We start from the raw sequence: 22,729 nt of genomic DNA, 5'->3' as shown, positions 1-22,729 counted from the left end.
AGTGCTGTCACCTTCCCATCAAAGTGGTACCTATTTATCTACTTGCATTTGCATTCTTCTGAATTGCTAGGTTGGCAGAAGCTAAGGTGAGTATGGGAATATGTGGACCTTGTCTCTCAAATTTGGGCTGCTGGCTTTCTGGCTACCAAGCACAGAATCTTAACTACTGATCCACTGTGCCACAACCTACCTATAGGTATAAGTAAAATGACAAAGAACAAAAAGTCACAGCCTTTAATAAGCAGAGACTAAAAGGCAGAGACCATGAAAGAAAAGATGGCAGGGCACTAAGCTGAAAATGAAAATTCAAAGAAAAATTACAGAGTTGTATTCATTTTATATGCATAGGATCACCAGGAGATTAAGCAGATATACTGTAGATTCACAAGGAAAGGCCAACATCAAGGCAAGCATATCAATATAGTCACGCTCATCAGAAAGTGCTTCATAAATCAGGTCCCTAAGGCCAAGGGTTTCTAAAATATGTCTTATACTACATACATTGGCAGGAAAAGTGTTTATATATAGTCTCAAAAAAGGATGGAGAGGTGCCAAGGTCTCTTTGTCTTCATTTCCACCTTGCCAATTACCGTCTGGCAAAGGATATGTCAATGTACTTCAGCCTTAGCTATTCTACCAATGGCTCAATTAACTCTGACTAAAGTAAGTCAGTGTTTTTCCCCTATTGTATTGCTTATAATCTGCAATTTGAATTCTTAGGATGAACTAAACGTACAGTAAGCAACAAAGTCCAGCGTATTGCAGACTTCAGTAATAGGAGTAGCAAATAAGAATATGATCAAATGGTAGGGATGGGTGAAAGTTTTTTTTTAAAAGTAGTTATTAATTATCCAGCTGCAATAATGCAACTACATAGGCAGCAAAGAAAGAACAGATATATAGAGATTAAACAGATGATACTGGAAGATGAATGTGGTTTTAAATTGAAAGAATAAACTTCAATAATCTATGTTATGCTAATAACACTACTCTGAAGCTGAAAATGCAATGAATTAGAAGCTCTATTAATGAAAGTCAAAAAGCAGAGTGAAAAAAGATGGTACTAAAATTAAATACAAAGAAAACCAAACTAACAACAACAAATGCAGCAATCATGCTTAGAACTGACAATTAAGATATTGCAATGGCGGATGGCGGATGCCTCTTAGGATTGACTATCTACACCAGAGGTGTCAAACTGCCAGCCCGCGGGCCAGACGCATCACCAAGAAACCATGCCCACCACATTGCTGGCAATGGGGGGAAAGCTCTGATATGTTGCATGATTTGACTTGTCTGATCTACACTAAAGGAACAGTCAAGAAATGAACCACTGGAGAGGACACACAGCTGCAACTGGTCATTGGAGATGAAGAAGAACTGCCTCCTCCTCCAGATCTGAGAGCACCTAGAGATGAGAGTAGACAGGTATAGCCAGTGCTTTTTTTGTATAAGAAAAAGGTGCCGGAACTCACACATGTCATACAACCCACCTTGGCTATCCTACAAGGTTCCATCCAAAAAAGGTGCCGGAACTCCGTTCTGAGCGTTCTATGAGAAAAAAAAAGCCCTGGGTATAACAAAGGTCAGCCAGGCTACTTTCGAGGAGGCAGCCTTGTCCCTCTTGATGAGCTGCACCAGGATGCAGTTATTTAGCTCAGCAAGTAGAGTGAAATGATGCTGGGAACAACGTATCATTTCCTTGCTGTGTCTTCTTGCCTTGAAATTTGAATTGTGTCTCTTCAACTGTGGAGTTGCCCTGCCCTGTGGACTTGCCTTTGCCTTGGAGACTTGCTTTTGCCTAGTGGACTGGACTTGTCTTTGACTATATATACAGTTAAACATTAAAATCGTTTAGACAATTATTTCACCATAAGGCACTATGGAAGCAAAAATTGGACTTTGAAGAAGCAAAATAGGAAGAGTATTGACACATTAGAACTTTGGTGCTGAAAAAGACTCTTGAATATACCCAATATAGTCAAGGGGGAAAAAACATTGAACAAATCAACTCAGAGCTCTTATTTGAGACACAAATTACCATTTTCAAATTATCATATGTTAGACATATAATATGAATATCTACCTCTCCTGGGAAAACTATAACACTGGGAAAAGTGAAAGGAAAGAAAAGAAGAGGACAACCAACAGCAAGGTGGATGAAATTAATTACAATGATGAAAGATCTGAAGTACTGTGATGGAAAAAGGTCATTATGGAAAAAAAAATGATCAACAGTGGACATTGACTTGATGGCATACTATCATCAATCTTTTAAAGATGTGGCTGAATTGTATTTTTACCATAGAGTAGTACTATAACTTGACACCATATGTCTATGGATGCAGCCCCAAACTATACTATGTTTAACTTTGAACATGTTTTCCTAGCAATCTTCCCAGCTTTATGGCATCTGCATATTTTATAAACATTCCTTCTATTCTGTTATCTAAGTCATTTATGAAGAACGATGGGCCCTGAACAGAACACTAAGGTACACTGTATACACCTTTCCATGTGAACATAGACCTATTTAAGACTATATTTTGGCTGTGCTTGTTCAGTTCATCTAGAATCTATCTTGCAGTGAGATGGTCATCTATCCCACATTGTTCCATTCAACACAAAGGAGGCTGCAATCTACTTTATCAATTGCCTTTCCCATCGTCCCGTGCGCTCCCACAGAGAGGGCCTTCTTAGGGTACCACCGGTCAAGGAATGCCAGTGGGTTATCCCCAGGGGAAGGGCGTTCTCTGTGGGCACGCCAGCCCTTTGGAACCATCTTCCCACGGAGCTTAGGACTGCCCCCGACCTTCGCTCATTTCGCAGGGATTTGAAAACTTGGCTTTTTGAGCTGTCTGGCCCAGACTGAGGGGTTTTAATTATTTATTAATGGGGTTTTAGTTTAAATTCAGGGACTTAATTTAATTTTAGTTTTAATCGATTTTAACGTTGTATGTATGTATGTATGTATGTATGAATGTATGTATGTATTTTTAATTTTTCCCTGTAAACCGCCCTGAGTCCTACGGGAATAGGGCGGTATACAAGTTTAAATAATAAATAAATAAATAAATAATAAAATCTAATTATGAACCATCCCTTTGTCAGTGTTCATGATGTTGGAGAAAGAAATACCATATTTCAATGTCTTTTAATAGACCCCATGACAGTTAGTGTCAACACCTTATTAATTTCTAAATGCTTGAAGCCCACTGTTTGACTGCTTGATAGTTTATAACATTACTTAGTATTATTTACTGTAACTCTGACCATTTCAGCCTGATAGGCATAACAAATTGCTTAGAACAAAGATAAATTCCACGTTAGCAGAAATTGTGAGGAAAGAGGAATGTAACAAAATGCCTAAAATATTGATTTTATATTAACATTCAAGACATGTATGAGATCTGAAGGGTAGCAGAAAATATGCAAAGAAAGACAAACAATAAGTGAGAGGATTAAGTTGGGAATCAAGCAGGTTAAACAAATAAGTTTGATAGAGTTGTTGAGTTTAAGAGAAGGAAAACATTAAGATTTTTTCCACAGGTTTCAGTGGATGGAATGTGTTTGTGGAGAGATACATGCAAATGATAAAAGTTGTGGAGAATAAGGGCTGGTTATTATAGGTTGCACAATACATAATATAATTAGAAACTAGGTCAACATTTCAGAAATATTTATTGACCTAAACAGAATGACAGTTATAGTCTAGGTAGTATCTGGCTTAAAACTAGTAACTGTGAGAGGGATCTTGGAGTCCTAAGTGGAAAATCACTTAAACATGAGCCAAAAAAAGCCAACACAGTCCTAGGCTGCATTAACAGAGGGATAGAATCAAGATCACATGAAATGTTAGTACCACTTTGTAATGCCTTGGTAAGATCACTCTCGGAATATTGCATCCATGATATAAAAAAAGATGTTAGACTGTAGAAAAAGTGCAGAGAATATCAACAAAGATGGTTAGGGGACTGAAAGCTAAAACATATGAAGAACAGGTGCAGGAATTGGATTTGGCTAGTCTAAAGAAAAGAAGAAATAGGGGTGACATGATGGCAGTATTCCAGGATTTGAGGGGTTGCCACAAAGAAGAGGGAGTCACATTATTCACCAAAGCACCAGAGGGAAGGACAAGAAACAATGGTTGGAAACTAATCAAAGAGAGAAGCAACCTGGAATTAAGGAGAAACTTAACAGTTAGGACAATTAACCAGTGGAAAAAGCTTGCTTTTAGAAATCAGGGTTGCTCCATCACTGGAGGTTTTTAAGAAGAGACTAGACAGTCACTTATCTGAAATGGTATAGGATCTCCTGCTTGAGCAGGGGGCTGGACTATAAGACCTCCAAGGTCCCTTCTATTTCTATTTCTATTTCTATTTCTATTTCTATATTTCTATTTCTACAACCATTTGTCTGAAATGATATAGTGTTTCCTGCTTGAGCAGGGGGTTGGACTAGAAGACCTCCAAAGTCCCTTCCAACTCTGCTATTTGAATTGTCTTCACGAAAGACGAGAGGAAGACCGTAGGCAAGGTTCACAAGTTTATTCGGTTCAGCTCCGGGCAGCTGACTGTCAACACAAACCCGGCTTTTATAGGGAAACTGTTAACGTTACAACCAATCAACAAACAGTATTTTTCCCGCCGCTAGGGTGGCAGCCAATCATCGTGCGGCCGTCTGACAGCTCGGCGGCTGCTAGGGAATTCCCCTCAGCTGAGCCATTCACTCAGCTGGAGGACCTGATTGGGGACTGCCGTGCGGGCTGTTCCGGCGGCTGTCAGATCTGGCGCATGCGCGCTTGTTACCGGCAGTCCTTTTGACAGCTGTCATCTTTAATGGCTGCCGGCGGGTCTGTGCGCCTGCATCGTTTCTTCCGGCAGCCTTTTGACAGCTGTCAACTGTCAACGGCTGCCGGGTCGGGGTTTCCCTCGGATGTTTGGAGGCTTCAGGGTTTTTAGTATGTATCACTATTCTATTACGACTACAGGTGGACAAAAAAGCAGTGGGAATGGAAAGACTGATGAGATCAAGGAACAGACAACTGGGCTGGAAAAATACTTTTATATTGTAACACAATATTGAAGGCTTGATTGTATTTTCCCTTTCATACGTTTTGCATCCCAGGGAGTCAGGGAGGAGCCAATATGAGTCTCTTCCTCCTACTTTCCCTGTTCTACAAACTCAAAGCATAAAACAGTTTATGGAAGGTCATCTCCGTGCCATCCACAAATCTTCAGGACACCACACAGAAAAGATATCCACAGATCAGGATGAGATGATTCAGGTTAGAACTCATTGACTTGAAATGTTTGTCATATTTATAAATTACCAGTGGTAGGGACACATTCATTTCAAGTAATTCTGTTATTTAAAAAGGTAAGCTGAGAAATTTTATCTAAATATGGAATTGCCCAGCAGGGGGTTCAGAATAAAGCACCACCATGGGTATCTCCATGGCCCAGAAATCCATTAGCATTGTTATTGTATGGATAGCTCCTTCCCACAATTCCAAGAGTTAATGCTGTTATCCAATTGTTCCAAAGAAGAAAGATATTTCCCCAAATCCTGAAGCTTTTGATCTGTGATGTTTTGGTCAGAGGTTTTTGGTGTTTTTTTTTTGTAGAACATTAAAAGTGTGTTTTAATGAAGTAAAGAATAGCCAATCCTTTTTGTAAAGCTAAATGATACAAACAGGATAAAACTTTAGACCTTTTTTTTTCACCTGAAGGGGAAAAAAATCAAAATAACTCATTTTCTCTGTTCATTATTTTTAATAGTACACAGAAAAAGAGGTCACAGATAAAGAAACAAGCCATTTTAGAATCTGCCATCTGAAGGAACTGGTTCATGCTGATTGATGGCAAGGCCACCTCGGAAGAGAAGTTAACCGTACTCATCAATTGTCAGTGATCAGCCTCACTCCATTGCTTAGCTGGAGCCAGAAAGAGGCAAACTTCTGGCCTATTTCACTTTGAGGCATATTGCATTAACCTCGCAGTGATACAGAAAACAAAGAGAGAGAAAACAAGTGGAATTTATAGTGGACAAAAATGAGTGAGGCAGGTATTCTAAATTAATGGAACAGTTGAGAGATTTTTCAAGCTCTCTTATTTTTAGGATCAGGTTTGCAGCTCCAACACACACTCATACAAAACACACACAGGGAGTGAGAGAAAGAAAGAGAAAGAAAAAAAAAAAAAGAGAGAGAGAGAGAGAGAGAGAGAGAGAGAGAGAGAGAGAGAGAGAGAGAGAGAGAGACAGAGAGAGAGACAGAGAGAGAGACAGAGAGACAGAGAGACAGAGACAGAGACAGAGACAGAGAAAGAGAGAGAGAGAGAGCGCTACATATTTTTCTACATGCCAACATTAGTCATTTCTACCCTATTAGTCATTTAATCTATTACAGACCTGGAAAACACATAAATGCACAAGAGCTTTCTACACCTGGTTGCCTGGAAGTGATTCTTAGGATCACTTGCCCCATTATACTTATTTACTTCTCCCTCATGGCTTAGAGCTAGCATTTAGCCTGGCTTTTGCTTGTTGTGTAGTGGAACATTAATACTGTGAAACAAGGCAACAGAGCATCAAAGCATCAAAATATATTGCTGTTATTAATGGGGTCAATATTATTATCTGCTACCATCACCATTCCAAGCTTCACTGTGCCTCTATAATCCTTACAGTAATGGAGAAGAAAATGGATTTTCCCACAAGTGGCATGATCTGAACTCTCCCTCTTGTCTCACAGTGTCTTGGTACCTTGCAATAAATCTGATTTGGATCTGATTTGGAACATGTACTCTGGAGTGCATGGGAGCACAAACGCAGCCATTAATGTGGCTGCCTCTGTTTCCAGGAATCGAGCAAAAGGCTGGTTTAATGAGACAAAGATAAGCACCTCACTCACCTCCTAGATGCACCTCTTCCAAATTAAATTTGAAACACTGCACCACCCTACTAAAGTACATAACTTTTACTCAAATGGTTGGCTCTGGCAGAAATTGGAAATAGTTGCAGTTAGATAGGTTATATTCTTCTTCGTCTCTCTATTAAAGCTATAGAACAGGTTGCTTGCTTATTTGTGGTGATGTAGTGAATTTGTCATTGAGGATCACCAAAGCTTTCATTTTCATAACCTTCAGCACCATACATGTGGATTCCACAACCTTCTCAGTACTGTGGAAAGCATAGCTTCACAATTTTCATCTCGAACTATTCATTTTACTAAATCCCTTCATATCATACTACCTTGTCACAATCGTTTGAGTTACATTAGGTAGATTTGGTGGTCTCTGAGTTTGGTTGTTTTCTTGCAGACATTTCATTACCTAAACTAAATAACATCATCAGCACTGATGTTACCTAGTTTTGGTAATGAAAAGTCTACAAGAAAACAAAGAAACTAAAAGAGATAACAGATAACAGAACTTGCTAGAATAATATAGATGAAAGGCACCTTAGAAATCTTTTAGTCCAACCCCCTGGTCAAGCAGGAAACCCTACATCACTTCAGACAAATGGTTGTCCAATCTCTCCTTAAAAAATTCCAGTGTTGGAGCATTCCCAATTTCTGGAGGCAGGTTGTTCCACTGATTAATTGTTCTGTCAAGAAATTTATTCTCAGTTCTAGGTTGCTTCTCTCCTTGATTAGTTTCCATCTATTGCTTCTTGACCCCACATTTCAACCCTGTGCTACAAATATTCTCCTTTGTTGGTTAAAAACACCCCTCAAGTTACAGGTGTAACATGATGTAACACAGTTTTCATTAAATATGACAAAATACTTACCATTTTACCAAGAAGGGGAGAGAGAAACAGTCAGAACTCACACTTGGCTTTTACAGTTGGGTGACCAGGAATGTAGCAGTGTTATGCCACCATCACCAGGATGCAAGGGTCAAATTTTCAGTACTTTTTGAAGTTTTTGTTTTGTAGGGAATTGTTAAGGATAGTAAAATAGATGTGGTAAACCAGCCTCCTACCATTAATTCATCAGGCATTTGCTGACTGCCTTCCTTTCCTCCACATCATAGAAATAAAGGCCTCAGAAGATGGGCTGTTGGCCAAATCTACTTGTGCTATTGAAGTCTCTCAAGGGCTTGTGCTTCAACTCTCCTTTGGTATAGTAAGATTTAGACTTTTAGAGGGATGATTTGCTTTGTCAGCCAGCAGTGAACTACTTATCCTTACTCCTTGATGCTTGTTGTTTGGTTTGTCTTTTGTCCCACAACAATAGTGAGAGCCAGTGCTAAAAGTGATTTGTCTATCTCTTCCTTCTGTTTCCAAAAAGGGATAGATGGATCTAAAAGTAGAAAGCTTCTGTGTTCATGTGAGACATTGAGAGAGAAAAGAAAAATGAAATGAAATGCTGTTTTGCATGCTAGCAGCGCCTTGCAATACTTTCATAATAAATTGAGGAAACAATATTTCAAGGAAATGGAAGAATTCTGTGTATGTATTGACATATAAGAGGCAATCACTGCTGTATAATCTTGTTAAAAAGCTTGGCTCAGCAACAATAAAAATGATTAGAATTATTGGCATGTTTCTGCTGATAATGAATACACAGGACTCTCATCTCAGAACAAAGACATATCGAAATTGGTGTGTGTGTGGGTGTGTTTGTGGGTGTGTGGGGGTGACCTATGTTAATAAAAACATGTATGGAAATATACTCCCCTAGAATTTAACAAATAACTCTAAGAGATTTACTTAAATAATCACACTGTTTCTCACTTATGGTCTCAGGAGCAAACCGAATACATTTGAATTGCAAGGAATTATATCTTGCTTTCAGGATAAATTAAAATGGCAACTGTAACTCTGAACAAAGTTATACTGAGGATGATTGAAATAGAGGAATATGGTGGTACTCAAATATTCAAAGATACAATGCAGAAGATCTGTTTTTTTAATTATACTAGCTTGCAGAATTGAAAATAATGTATTTGTTAAAAAGAGGAATTCTAATTGAATGTGATGGGGAAAAAACAACAAGAACAGCACCCTGATGGTGGAGCAATTTATACAAAAAGCTTAGCAGAGGCTAAAAAACAATTTGTCATGGGTGCTTCAATTTGGATTATTGAAAGGAGTGTTCAGTTGGAGTCAAACGTTTAGATCAGTGTTTCCTGGTTAGAGAATTCTGGAAGTTGAAGTCTGTAGAAATGAAATTTGTTGAGGCTGAGAAAAACAGATCTAGATCATCCCTTCCAACTGCACTTTATGGAGCTTTGTGGAAAAGTGGTTTCTAACAGGTGCCAGAATTCAACATAACTGATTATTGATAAGTGACACTGAAAAGATTTGTAAAGGAGGTATCGGACAATATCTTTGGGTTGGCCATCAGATAACTTCGTTAGAAGTGTTTGAGAAGAATTGTAAGGAAGGTAAGGAGGCATTCCAAGAGAAAAATGTTACATTAAAAGTTAACAGTCATTGGAAAATTAAAATTTTGATTATCTTCTAATGAAACAAGGCTCTGAATTAGAATGTCAAAAGGAGGAGAAGCTGCCTGTCTACTTTGGTGCTTAGCGTGGCTACTGGCAATGATCTGGGGCTGGAAGAGATAGCATCAAGAACATAAGAGAAGGGGATTAAGAATAAACATTCTTCTGTAGTTACCAGGTAAAGGTGCAGAGATTAGCATGCAGCTATTGTTATCAACTGTCTATGATCCTCTAGACCAGGGGTGGGCAACCTTGGCCCTTTTATGACTTGTGGACTTCAACTCCCATGGCTGGCTCAGGAATTCTGGGAGTTGAAGTCCACAAGTCATAAAAGGACCAAGGTTCCTCATCCCTGCTCTAGATTAACAAAAGGTATTGAGCACAAATACCTTGTATTTAATCATGATTAGGATAGATCTGAATAAATACTTTATCAGAATCTTAATGAAATAGAGCAGATGAAGTACTGATGGGAATTCCAGGTTTCTGGAACTGCACTGGTTGATATTTGCCTTCCAACTGCAATTCAGTGTGTTGGCTGTCACTTTTAAAGCCATCGGAGGCTCAGAGTCTGAATGTCTCTGGGAATGCTTACTCCGAGGGGCTTCTGCCCAACCGAAAGAACCCAGTATATCAGGCTTACTCTGGGACCTCCCTTTTTAATGGATTATTACCTATAAATCCCATGGCATCAAGACTTTTTGGTTATAGTCCCGTTTTTAAATATGTTTAATATGTTTACCTCCTATGTCTCCACCTTGTAGTGTTTTATAAAAACCAGGTTAAGAACCAGTTTGGTGTAGTAATTAAAGGTCCCGTATTAGAAAGATGGACTTCTAGTTGTGTTTTAGGCAAGAAAACCAACTGGGTGACTTTGAGCCAATCACACTGTCTCAGTTATAAGACAAAGGCAATGATGAACCATTTTGAAAAAACTTACCAAAAAAAAAAAAGATTTACTCAAAGGCACAAAAGTGAATGAATGTTCTTGGGCATTATGAATGTTCTGAGGTATCCATAAACATGCTTTCTTTCAAATCTAAGTATAATGAGTAAATGATAATACTGCTGCATTTCTTTCCCTGTTTGTCTTTAAGGCACAATATTGGAAATCATAAACAAACTGAATGCTATGAGACTTTGTTTATTATAGTCATTTCTCAGAAAGAGGAGAGAAAAAAAAAGTTATCCATTTTCAGCAATAAGTAAAAAAAAAACCCTCTCTTGATTCTTCTTTGGATGTGGTTTTTATTAGAAGTTTATTTCCTTTTTTAAATTTTATTAAAAGGGAAAACACTTCTGAAAATTAAAGAATAAGTTTGTATTCTCAGACAATGTTATCTAGGAAGGCATATAAGTTTGTTTTTAAAGAAAGGAAAAAAAAACCCTTATATATGACTCTCCCTCTTCAGAACAAGTATATGTGAAGAGAACTACACTATACTGCAAGTTCCTTGAACAGTATGACTGTTTAGTACAAATGGCTACAATAAATTTGGAAGTGCATTAAGAAAGCAACTCTTCTTAAGTAGAAAAAGCCTCATGTGATATTCGCATATATATAAACTCACTCTCATTAATGTTTGTTGCAGTAGCATTTGAAGGAGGAATCCAAACAAGGGTGTGGTGTGGTGTTACAACCCAAGTCCCATTTCTTTCATAAATACATCTACCTTACAAAAGGATCATGTTTGGATCAGGTTAACATATCTGATAATTTGCATATTTGCAATTCTTCCCTTTTCTTTTAAAAATATGAGGAAAAAAAATATGTTGATACCAGGAGAAGCTTTGTGATACTCAGAACTCTTGAATGCCTTTTTGAATGTGCCTCAAGCAAACTACCTCATTTTAAAAATTATTTCAGTAGAAAAAGAATATCTGTAGCTCAGGGTTGAACTATGAGTTTGTCTTGATATCAGAGCATAGTTGGATGTTTTGCAGACATTTTAATATCCTATATTTGCAAATGCCATATTCATTCACACTGATGATGTTACCTTGTTGGGTTAAAATTTAGCAATAAAATCTAGGAATTTAAATGTGACATTGCAAGCATAAAGGCTTCATATTGTATGCCTTGTTATAAGGGTCTCTTGTAAGGCTTCATATTGTATGGCTTGTTACAAGGATGTCTTTGAGGTGTAATAAACTCACATACTTCTCCCCATACTCCCCATACTCCCCATACTCCCCATACTTCTGATACAAGTATTGTAAGAAAATACCTCTTTTTTATTCTGAGCCAATCTTGAAATCACCCTCCAAACCAGCCTAGAATCCATGCCTATGAACATCCAACCATCCTACTTTGAAATATGATTCCTATTGATATTTCAGAGTCCTGGGATATGCATCCATACAACAGTACACATGAAGCCATCCAGTATGCAATTGTTGAAGAAAATATCTTCATCAGGGTCCAGTCCAAGCCGGGAATAAACAACATGGCGACTGCTTTAGAAAAAAGGTTGTAGTTTATTGAAGAGGAGAGCCAGACAGAAAGATGGCTCTGGAAAAAAAAATGACTACATGTAGTAGGGAGTGGGTTTTTATACCTTATTGGGCTTTTGTTTGGAGTTGTTCCTGTGGCATGAACTTTGACCTGAGTCTGGGTGTGCCCTTCTGGTTTTCTGATGGTGGTGGGTTAATCCTATTATGTCCCAAAGGTCATATCCTGGGGCTGGGGCTGATGACTGTTGGATTTTTTGTGTGAGGGATTGTTTATTCTAGGGATCTTTCTTACTAAACCCAGCTTCCTGACTCCAATCTTTCTGACAAGATTATCACATCCGCATTTTTGCAGACTTGGTTTCTGTTTGGGGCAGAGAGACTTGTGTGTGTGGGGGGGGAGAGGAGTTGGTTTCTGCCTTTAAAATCCTTTGGGGAAATATATTCTGCCTTTTTAATATTTACCAAAATATTTCTTTCTCTGGATTCTTCCCACACTATGGTTCCCAATGCACAGTCATGTATCAGAGAACAAACCATTTGAAGTGCACTATCATGGCCACTTGCATATCACGTATTTATGTGCATGTTCATCAGACGGTAAACAAAACTCACATTGTACAATGTAATATGCAAGGTAATGAGATGTCAGTGTGCTTTAACCTAGTATGTTACTGAGGATTTCCTACAACCTATAGTAGTGCACAGAAAAATTGAGTTATCTAAGAAAATAAGAAATGTCTTCATGTATCTCTATTTCCCATGTTTTAAATGTACGCTATTGAAAGCAAATATGAAGCTACACTTTTGCTATCTAACATGCCACTGTGATTGAACAAAAACTCCACAGCATCTTTTTGTTTAATTAAACACTTTCTCAAGGGATTGTTGCTGATAATAATCTTGTGTAAATAAAAACAACTTCAAAATGAGCTGGAAAATTGGAGAGCTCTTTTTAATTCCTTCGGTACTTTGTACCTCTGTGAATAACTCAGCTGGTGCTCAATGGCTCACATTGCAAAGATGCAATGATAGATAGATAGATAGATAGATAGATAGATAGATAGATAGATAGATAGATAGATAGATAGATAGATAGAATCCTTGTTTACAATTACAATTAATGTAATTATTGGATTTCTGTGAAAAAGAAAAAAAAACATACTGGACTGGTACTCTGAACAAACAAAAGTCACAAAAAGCAAGCTTTGCTGACCACGTAACTAGAGTTTGTACAGAAGCAAAACTCTAATACTTGATCAAAGTCAGATAAATTAAAAAGAAAATTCTTTTTATTTTACTGGTTATGTAGAAGGGATGGGAGAAGCACCTCCTCCATTAGAAAGAAGATGGTGAAGAATATGTAGTGTAGCTCTTCAGAAAATAGGACAGCTTACAATACTTAAATGCAAACAAATTTCTAACCTTAAAGGCATATCAATGAATGTATGCAAGGGAAATGGAGAAGGTTGGGTGAACTTAAAAGACAGTATAGCATTTTTATGTAATTTGATTTTTTCCCCCAGTGATGACAGCAAGGAGTCCTTTAGTTAGACCAGAATAAGATTAGTTTGGTTTGGAATAAATTTATGACAAAATGAAGTAAGGGCAAAGCATATGCCGAAAGAAGTTTTCAATTGCACACTTACCTCCAATTTGGAATATGTGATTTTGGCATCCCGCTATAATCTCAGTGATTACATCCTGGTAGAATTTTCATGTCCAAAACAACTATCTATTTTTACATATAGATATAATGTCCATTTTATGGGGATTGACATTAAATTAATTGAATGAATTCATGTTAGTGCTAGACAGAGATAGCTCATGAATTATTTCAACCAGTTCCAATTCAATCTAATGAAAGGAAAATAACTTTTCTGAACTTATTGTAGCTTGCATCGTACATTGTACATGTACTGGTGTTTTCCTTGCGCATATCAAGTTAATCAAGGAATATGAATAAATGCCCTTTTGCTGCATACTTATCAATAGTGGTCTCTATTCTCCTTGGCTTTTTCCACTTCAATTAAATACCAAGGGGTGCCAACATGAAATAATTCCTCTGATGGTCTTCTTTTTTTGTTTTTTAAGGAGCCATCCTACTATGACTGCAGAGAAGTACATTTCTTTTGAGAAACTGATTGAATACTTCACTTACTTCTGGTAAAATTCAAAGAAATCACACCCCTATTTCTCTGCTTACAATTTCGTTTACAAATTGAAACATTTGCTCTGCACTCTACATTAGACAAGTTAGGCATGTGATAGGCCTTAAACAGCTACCACTTACATGAACAAATGTTCTTAAATGTGAAGGGATTATGGGTTGGCATCAGAAGGATTTTGTATTTTAACTCATCTCCTACAGTTGGGAAGGACATCTTTGATACCTGATAAAACCAATGAAAGTAGAAAATAATATTTTTTAACTACCTGCAAATCAATCCAGGTATGATTTGTTTGAAAGGAAGCAAGCAAGTCTTCTCCCCTAGTAGTTTCTAACACATTTGATTGTGTTCCTAATCAACAGACACTGTGAAGTTATTCCATCCGTATCTCCAATGTGAGTACCAAAATATATATTTTCCAAGCAATGAAAAAACACAGAATAGTCAGAGATTCTCTTCCCAGATTCCAGCAATGAAACAAGGCAACTGCCTAAGCACAGGTAGCCCTCAACTTACAACAGTTCATTTAGCGACCATTCAAACTTACAACAGCAATGAAAAAAGTGACTTATGACAGTTTTTTTCACAGTTACTATCTCTGCAGCATCCTTATAATCATGTGATCAAATTTCAGATCCTTGGCAACTGGTTCATATTTATGACTGTTGCTGTGTCCCAAGGTCATGTGATCACCTCTTGCAACTTTCTTACAAGCAAAGTCAATGGGGAAGCCAGACTCACTTAACAACCAAGTTACTAACTTACTGGTACCAACTGCAGTGATTAATAATCATAATAATAAAGTTGGAAGGGACCTTGGAGGTCATCTAGTCCAACCCCCTGCTCAGGCAAGAAACCCTATACCATTTCAGACAAGTGGCTGGCCAGTCTCTTCTTAAAAACTTCCAGTATTGGAGCATTCACCGCTTCTGGAGGCAGGTTGTTCCACTGGTTAATATTTGTTAACCTTGTAACTACCCTTGCCATCGTCATTTTTATGACTATTTATAAGAGTTGTAGCTGCTATTAAAGGAAGAAACAAACAAAATGCAAGGTTATGCTTAAGGATACTTCCCCCCCCCTTAAAACCATGTTAAAGCAATTATCTTGCCGGTATTTCAGGGTCTAAACTGCAGCAAGTGTGTAATGTGCTTGTTTTTAATGGTTCATCCTTCTTCACTTTGTTTTGTTCTAAACAGCTATATGCTCTCTAAATTTCTGAGTAAGCGACAGTTTTTACAGTTCCTAAATCTGGAAGTGTTGACTAATCATTGTTCTTATTAATAAGACCTTCATTGACATCTGTGAACTATTGGTGAGCAATGTCAGGAAGTTTCTCCTTAGTTCTAGGTTGCTTCTCTCCTTGACTAGTTTCCATCCGTTGCTTCTTGTCCTGCTTTCAGGTGCTTTGGAGAATAGCTTGACTCCCTCTTCTTTGTGGGAGCCCCTGAGATATTGGAACACTGCTATCATGTCACCCCTCACCCTTCTCTTCATTAAACTACACATACCCAATTCCAGCAACCGTTCCTGATATGTTTTAGCCTCCAGTCCCCTTATCATCTTTGTTGCTCTTCACTGTACTCTTTCTAGAGTCTCAACATCTTTTTTATATTGTGGTGACCAATCTGTGGCAAAACATCCGTAAAATGGGAGAAAACTCACTTGACAAATGTCTCACTTAAGAACAGAAATTTTGGGCTCAGAAAGTCGAGGACCACCTGTAGTTTTTGTCTGAAACTTTTCAGAGATTGAGAAAGTACCCACATAAAACACACACAAATAGCACTGTAGTTACTTTGGTCTCCCAATTATTGCTTTCTCCCCTTACATGGTTAAATATGGAAAACAAACAAACAAACAAAAACCCTTTGGGCTTGAGGTGGCTAGCATGAAAGCCAAACAATCCATTATAATTTAAGGCCCAAGCTGTTTCAGTATTAGGACGTACTCCCAACCCTATGGCAAGTGCCAACAGAGAAGTAGACAGAAATGTGAAATCTGGGAATGTTTCATCTCATTGCTCGCCAATAGTTCACAGATGTCAATGAAGGTCTTATTAATAAGAACAATGATTATTCAACACTTCCAGATTTAGGAACTGTAAAAACTGTCTCTTACTCAGAAATTTAGAGAGCATATAGCTGTTTAGAACAAAATGAAGTGAAGAAGGATGAACCATTAAAAACAAGCACATTACACACTTGCTGCAGTTTAGACCCTGAAATACCGGCAAGATAATTGCTTTAACATGGTTTTAAGGGGGGGGGGAAAGTCTCCTTAAGCATAACCTTGCATTTTTTTTGTTTCTTCCTTTAATAGCAGCTACAACTCTTATAAATAGTCATAAAAATGATGATGGCAAGGGTAGTTACAAGGTTAACGAATGAAGCTCATACTGTATAGTCTCTGTAAGTCTGATATAGTCAGACTTATTCCCAGTTTAATGTAAATAGGGAAGTTCTGGGAGGGCATATGCTAATTTGTAGGGAGAAAATTATAAAGATTAACACTAACATGTTTATATTTTATTTGCATACTAATTTTCCTCAGGGTATGATCTACATATTACTAAAACTCTCATTGTTATGACCTTTAACTGAGCAAAACACTGCATCATAGATCAACAATTTTTGAGCTGAAGTACTTCAAATAGGCTAACGTACAGAATGTGTCCAAAATCTGGGATACACAGCTCTTGATGGAATGAAATTTGGGGACGTTGTGGTTGGTTCAATGCTACTGTCTGTTGTTGCACTGCTAGGCTGCTGCCGCAATCATCACAGTTTCAGTTTCAATATTCTGTGACAGTTTCTCAACCAGTTTTGTAATTCATCATTCCATCCTGTGCCCAGCATAGCCAATTTCCTGCCCACTGTGAAGGGAAGGGAAGTCATGTGATTGTCATTTCCAACACTCTGTGACAGGTTCTCCCAAGGAAAGTCAGTGGGGAACACAGCAGGAAGTCAGAAGTCACCCACCCACCCACCCACCCACACACACACACACATGCACACTGCTTTTTTTTGCTCATCCTTGTCCATTCTGTTTCTCTGTTGAAATAAGGGGATATCTCTAAAATGATGACCGAAAAGGGTGACATGTGTAGTATATTATTTCTATCCCACCATTTTAAACCACCACAGTTGTAGCAGGGTAGATAGTTTCAGAGACAATGATTAGCTAAGGAGCTGCCTGTGAATTCTATGAATCTCAACCTCTCGAATCAGAATTCTCTAAATATATTATGCTATGTTTTTGCCCGATATTAGAAGCATATAGATTCTTGCATCTCCCTACAAAGTTTCTTTGCACATTAGAAAGAGTGATTTTTTTTTAGAAATCAGTAGAAAGAGCCTCATTATCCAGGAGTTTAACTGGAAAAATAAGAAATAATTCAGACATGCTATGCTTCCTATAACTTAAAGTCTGCTTCAATTTTCTAGACGTTTGAATGTACGCTACCAATAGGAAGGAAAGATTACAATACAACTGCTTTATTGAATAGTGTGGGAAGATTTCAGTCTATATTTACTTGAACGCCAAAGTGGTGGTGATGGGATTATATGTCTTAGCACTATGTGTAAGTCAGACCACTATTCCTTTTTCAACAAACTATGAGTAGAATCAGGGCTTTTTTCCTCATAGAACTCTCAGAACGGAGTTCCGGCACCTTTTTTGGATGGAACCTTGTAGGGTAGGCAAGGCGGGTTGTATGACACGTGTGAGTTCTGGCACCTTTTTCTTTTACAAAGAAAGCACTGAGTAGAATAAACTACACCTTATTGCAGACATGTCAAACACAAGGCCCGGGGGCCAGATCCGGCCCGCAAAGTGGTTTCATGTGGCCCGCGAAGCCATCCTGGAAACAGTGAGGGAACGGCCCCCACTGCCTTGGCTCTGGCCCAGAGACCCTCCTTCTGCCAGAGACCCTCAGATCTGTCCCATTCCTGCCCAGGCCCCCATAGGCACCCTTGATGCGAACGATGTAGAGCTGGCCATGCCCACCCAGTAGGCCATACGCACTCTAGCCACGCCCGCCCAGTAGGCCATGCCCACCCTGGCCATACTCACCTGGCCCCTTGAGGGCAACCGCAATGCTGATGCGGCCCTCAATGAAATTGAGTTTGACACCCCTGCCTTATTGAATATTGAATTCAGTGTTATCTCTCAATCAATCCATAGTTCCTTTGAGTACCTGGAAAATATATAGTTTCCTAGTGTAATTTTTCTATGGAATTTAATAAACTCAGGAGATGACAAGACCATAATGAAAGACAGTTTCCCTTCATATGCCTTTCCACTATCTCCTAAGATGTACCTACAATTCAACTTCATCCATCAGAAAGTCACTAAAGATGTTTTATTTTTGAAATATATTTCCATAGCAATTTATTTTTTCTATCAAACTGAATAAAAATGGTATAAGAAATGTTTGACATATCCTAGGTGTACTGGTCTGGGTTTTTTTCATTGCTAAACATGAAGAACTGTTTGCCTCTCCCTTCCTCCCTCTCTCGCTGTCTTTCAAGATAAAATATTCAAAGTCCTCTAGATGGGTGGACTAATCTCTCACTTTTGATTTTTCCCAGAAGTTCATGTTAATCTCAGTTTGTTTCTTCATGAATCAGGAGAAACAAATTTATAAACCAGGAAATCAAAAATTGTAGAAATTGAAAACTGATGATGTAGTACAAAACCACAAATTTTGGCCAAGAGGCACTTTGCAATTCTTAATATAACAGAAGAATAGCATTATTACATGTGCTGGAAGCAATCGTATTAAATGACTTTAATTATTTTTTATTAAAAGTCAAATTTATTTTTTTCTAGCCTTGTCATTTTTTTTATGAGTGTGCCTCAAAACTCAAAAAACATGGCCCAGAGCCCAAAAGATTTGCACATTGTAAAGTGGTATGATCGCAAGCAAAAGTCTCTGTGTTATTATCCATGTGAAAACTTCTTTCTTGTATAGCAACTTCCAAATCCTTATTACAAAGAACTTTATGAATGTTTCATAGGCTTCCTACGGCATGTGTGACAGCTCAAAGCAAAGAAAGTATGGGCTAAGCATCCAGTTCTAACCTCTCTCTCTCTCTCTCTCTCTCTCTCTCTCTCTCTCTCTCTCTCTCTCTCTCTCTCTCTCTCTCTCTCTCTCTCTCTCTCTCTCTCTCTCTCTCTCTCTCTCTCTCTCTCTCTCTCCCTCTCCCTCTCCCTCTCCCTCTCTCTGTCTCTCTTATCTTCACATGTGTAAACAGAACACCTGAAGAGGAACCATGCTGGTGTTTGCTTGAAGATGATATGGCAACCAGTGTCATCTAGAATCATCTTTGTTAAAGTCTTGGATCTCATTGAAATTTCTGTACAAGTAGTCCTCCATTTATGACCACAATTGAGTCTACAATTTATGTTACTAAGTGAGAAATTTGTTCAGTCAGTTTTGTCCCATTTTATGACTTTTCTTGCCACATTTGTTAAGTGAATCACTGCAGTGGTCACATTAGTAACACGGTTATTAAGTGAATCTAGCTTCCCCATTGACTTTGCTGGTCAGAAGGTAGCAAAAGATGGTCACATGACCCCATGACACTGCAACTGTCATAAATATGAACCAGTTGTCAAGCATCTGTATGTAAATCACGTGACCATGGGGATGCTACAACGGTCATCAGTGTGAAAAATGGCCATAAGTCACTTTTTTCAGTGCTGTTGTAAGTTTGAACGGTCATTAGGACTAACTGTAGTTCCATTCATATCCATATAATACAGCTTTCCTTCAGACTGACTGGTTGGAAAAAGGCTAATCAGGTTGTATAAATGGTTGCCTTATTTCCCAATTTTGAGGCCTTCATATAAATGTTTGAATTAAACTAAATCTGACAAAATTAAAAAATGCTACTAGATTTCTCTTTGGGAAAAGTTGGAGGATAAATGCACTAGCATGGAATCTGGGAAAGATTATTTCATGCTAATTATGATGTATTTATGGGGATAAATATTGGTTAAAAATGTATTTGTGAGGAGAAATAAGGGGCAGATATTTACTCCCTTTCTGGGCATGGCTGACTTGTGTGTTCCCATGGAAATACAAATACAGCCAAGGTCTCTCCTAAAGAAGCTGCTGATTACAGTTTGAATGTCATTTGCATTCATGATTAAGGAGAATTATAAAATAGAGGTACATATTTTTTTAAATAAAATAAGAGGATAAAATGTCTTTCAGTCAATGTTCCTTGGTTCTTTTAATTTAGTAAAAAGGAGAGGTGTTAGAATTCCTTGAAGTTTTATAAAATGGTTGGGTGGCTGCTGCAATGCCGTTATAGATGCTATTGGAATGAATCTGAATGGAGATCAAGTAAATGATCAGATTCCTATTAGATAAAACAAACAGGCGGATCATCTTCTGTTTTCCCAATATCCTGATCAACACGCATTAATAATAGAAACTTTCAGAATTGAAATTCATGTATAGAGAAGTTCCTTTCTAATTATTACTGAGCGATGTTATTGCCTGAGCATTAAATTGTCTTTGTTAAAGAACAGAGTTTGTCTTCTCATTGAAGGGCTCTGTCTGGTCCTCCTTCTGTCTGACATTTTGGTTGTCTTGGTAACTTTGGTAATTTTAACAGTATTTATTCTTTTTAAACGAGATATTTTACTGCCTATATATTGCTCAGTAAAGTTAGTTTCTTTTACAATGAGAACTTCTTGTTCTCCCAATGCCCTATCTGCTGTTCATTGTAGGTTGAGGGGAAAATAATGGATTCTGAAATGCCAAGGAAAAAAAGTACTCACTTTAAGATTGTTCGTGTTCAGAAAGAGCCATGGAGATGTGTGTATGTGTGTGTGTGTGTGTGTGTGTGTATATATATACACACACACACACACACACACATACATATATACATACATATACACAAACACACATACAGGTATACATTTGTCACAGTTTAAGAGTTTAAACATAATCTGGTTCAATTGTATTGGATAAGACGAGATTGCACAGTTGGGTTCAGCTAAGGACAAATGATCACAAAGAATAAGAAAAGCCAGAATCAGCTGCGAGAGGAATTTCACATTACAACAACAACAACAACAACAACAACAACAACAACAACAACAACAATAATAATAATAATAATAATAATAATAATAATAATAATAATAATAATAATAATATTTGAGGAGAGGCAGCTTTGTCAAATATTATTGATGGTTCTCAAATTTCCTTTAAGTTATCATGTGTGGAACTGATTATCCATCTATCCATCCATCCAGGTCAATTTGCTCTTTTTCCTAAATGTAAAAACGTAAACTGACTTGGAGGGAAATGCATATTAATGTCATATAATTGGGAATATGGTATGCAGTCCAATACAATTATTTTGCATTAGCTTATGAGACATAAGTGACTTGCTTCCCAAACTTAATGCCAATCACAACAACACCTCAAATCAGTGGAGCTTCCAAATTATGTTTAGCTGATTGTTTCCAGATCTCCGCAGTACCAAAACACACTCAAAACTCTGGAAAATCTCGACTGCTAATGAGTTGCCTTGGGCACACTATAAAGCTAGAACAGATGGCTTCTCAAATTCAAATCCAGAACTTTCACCACTAGGCCACACTGACTCTGAATTCTACAGCCTTTTGTTTTTCACTACAGTGTGAAGAGAATTGCCACATCAGAAAAAAACAAAAATATTTGACGGAAAAGAAAGGCAAAGGTGCCTTTTGGGAGACAAAGCTATATTTCCCACATTTAATTTTTGCCAAGAAGTATTATCCTCTTAGAATTACACCGTTCAATCAAATCTTAAGGCTGCAGGCAGAAACATATTACGATGTAAGAATTCTTCTGAGCAGTTTTTAAAATGCAAGTCTCTTTCCTGAAAATGAAAAAATAATGGGACTCATTCATCTTTGTAACGAGAGACCTTGGGGAGATGGAATATACAAGATAAATGAAAATAACAATACTAAAAATAGCAATTATAATTTCAGGTAGATATTTCAAAGATAAGGTCAATATTAATCTATATCTTATACAAAAATGTATTCATATTCATAATTTAAGATAGTAAAATGTACATGTCTCTGAAATAAAATAACATATATATGATGACATGAAGCTCCCAGAAGATTAGCAGGAAAAAGAAAACTTTAAAAGTAATAATATTTTTTTAAAAAACAGCAGAGAGAAGCAGTTGTCCCAGATTTAATGTGCAGAACTCTTTAAGGTCTATGATGAGTGGTGTCTTCAGCTAAAATTCCACTGCAGACTTACATAATTTATTTATTTTTATTTATTTTAATTCCATTTATATCCCGCCCTTCTCCGAAGACTCAGGGCGGCTTAAAAGCTTAGCAGTAGCCTTCATTCTATGTATATGCCTGCTTATTAGGGCTTTCACACACCCCAAGCGGCATTATTACAAAGTCAGCTTATTGCCCCCAACAATCTGGGTCCTCATTGTCATCTACTGAATGAAAAACCTCTTCCCTCTGGTTAATCTAACTACTACAAATTTATTTTTGTTTTTTCCTTCAACTACTATGTCAAATAATTGAGTTTTTTTGCAACTATGTGTTAATCCTAAATTGCATTAACAGGGATTCAGTCAAGATCATGTGAGGTACTAATACCACTCT

At 37.6% G+C, this 22,729-nt stretch overlaps 1 protein-coding gene across 2 annotated transcripts in view; it reads right to left on the bottom strand.

The window, feature by feature from the left end:
* GRID2 (glutamate ionotropic receptor delta type subunit 2) overlaps positions 1–22,729 on the bottom strand; it is a 1,115,417-nt gene that overhangs the window by 506,109 nt on the left and 586,579 nt on the right. The window lies entirely within an intron of this gene.

The sequence above is a fragment of the Vipera berus genome (genome assembly GCF_964194415.1).
Source record: "Vipera berus genome assembly, chromosome: 7".
In the NCBI taxonomy this organism is placed as follows: domain Eukaryota; kingdom Metazoa; phylum Chordata; class Lepidosauria; order Squamata; family Viperidae; genus Vipera; species Vipera berus.
The sequence above is the reverse complement of the archived record's forward strand: the minus strand, read 5'-3'. Positions and strand labels throughout refer to the sequence as shown.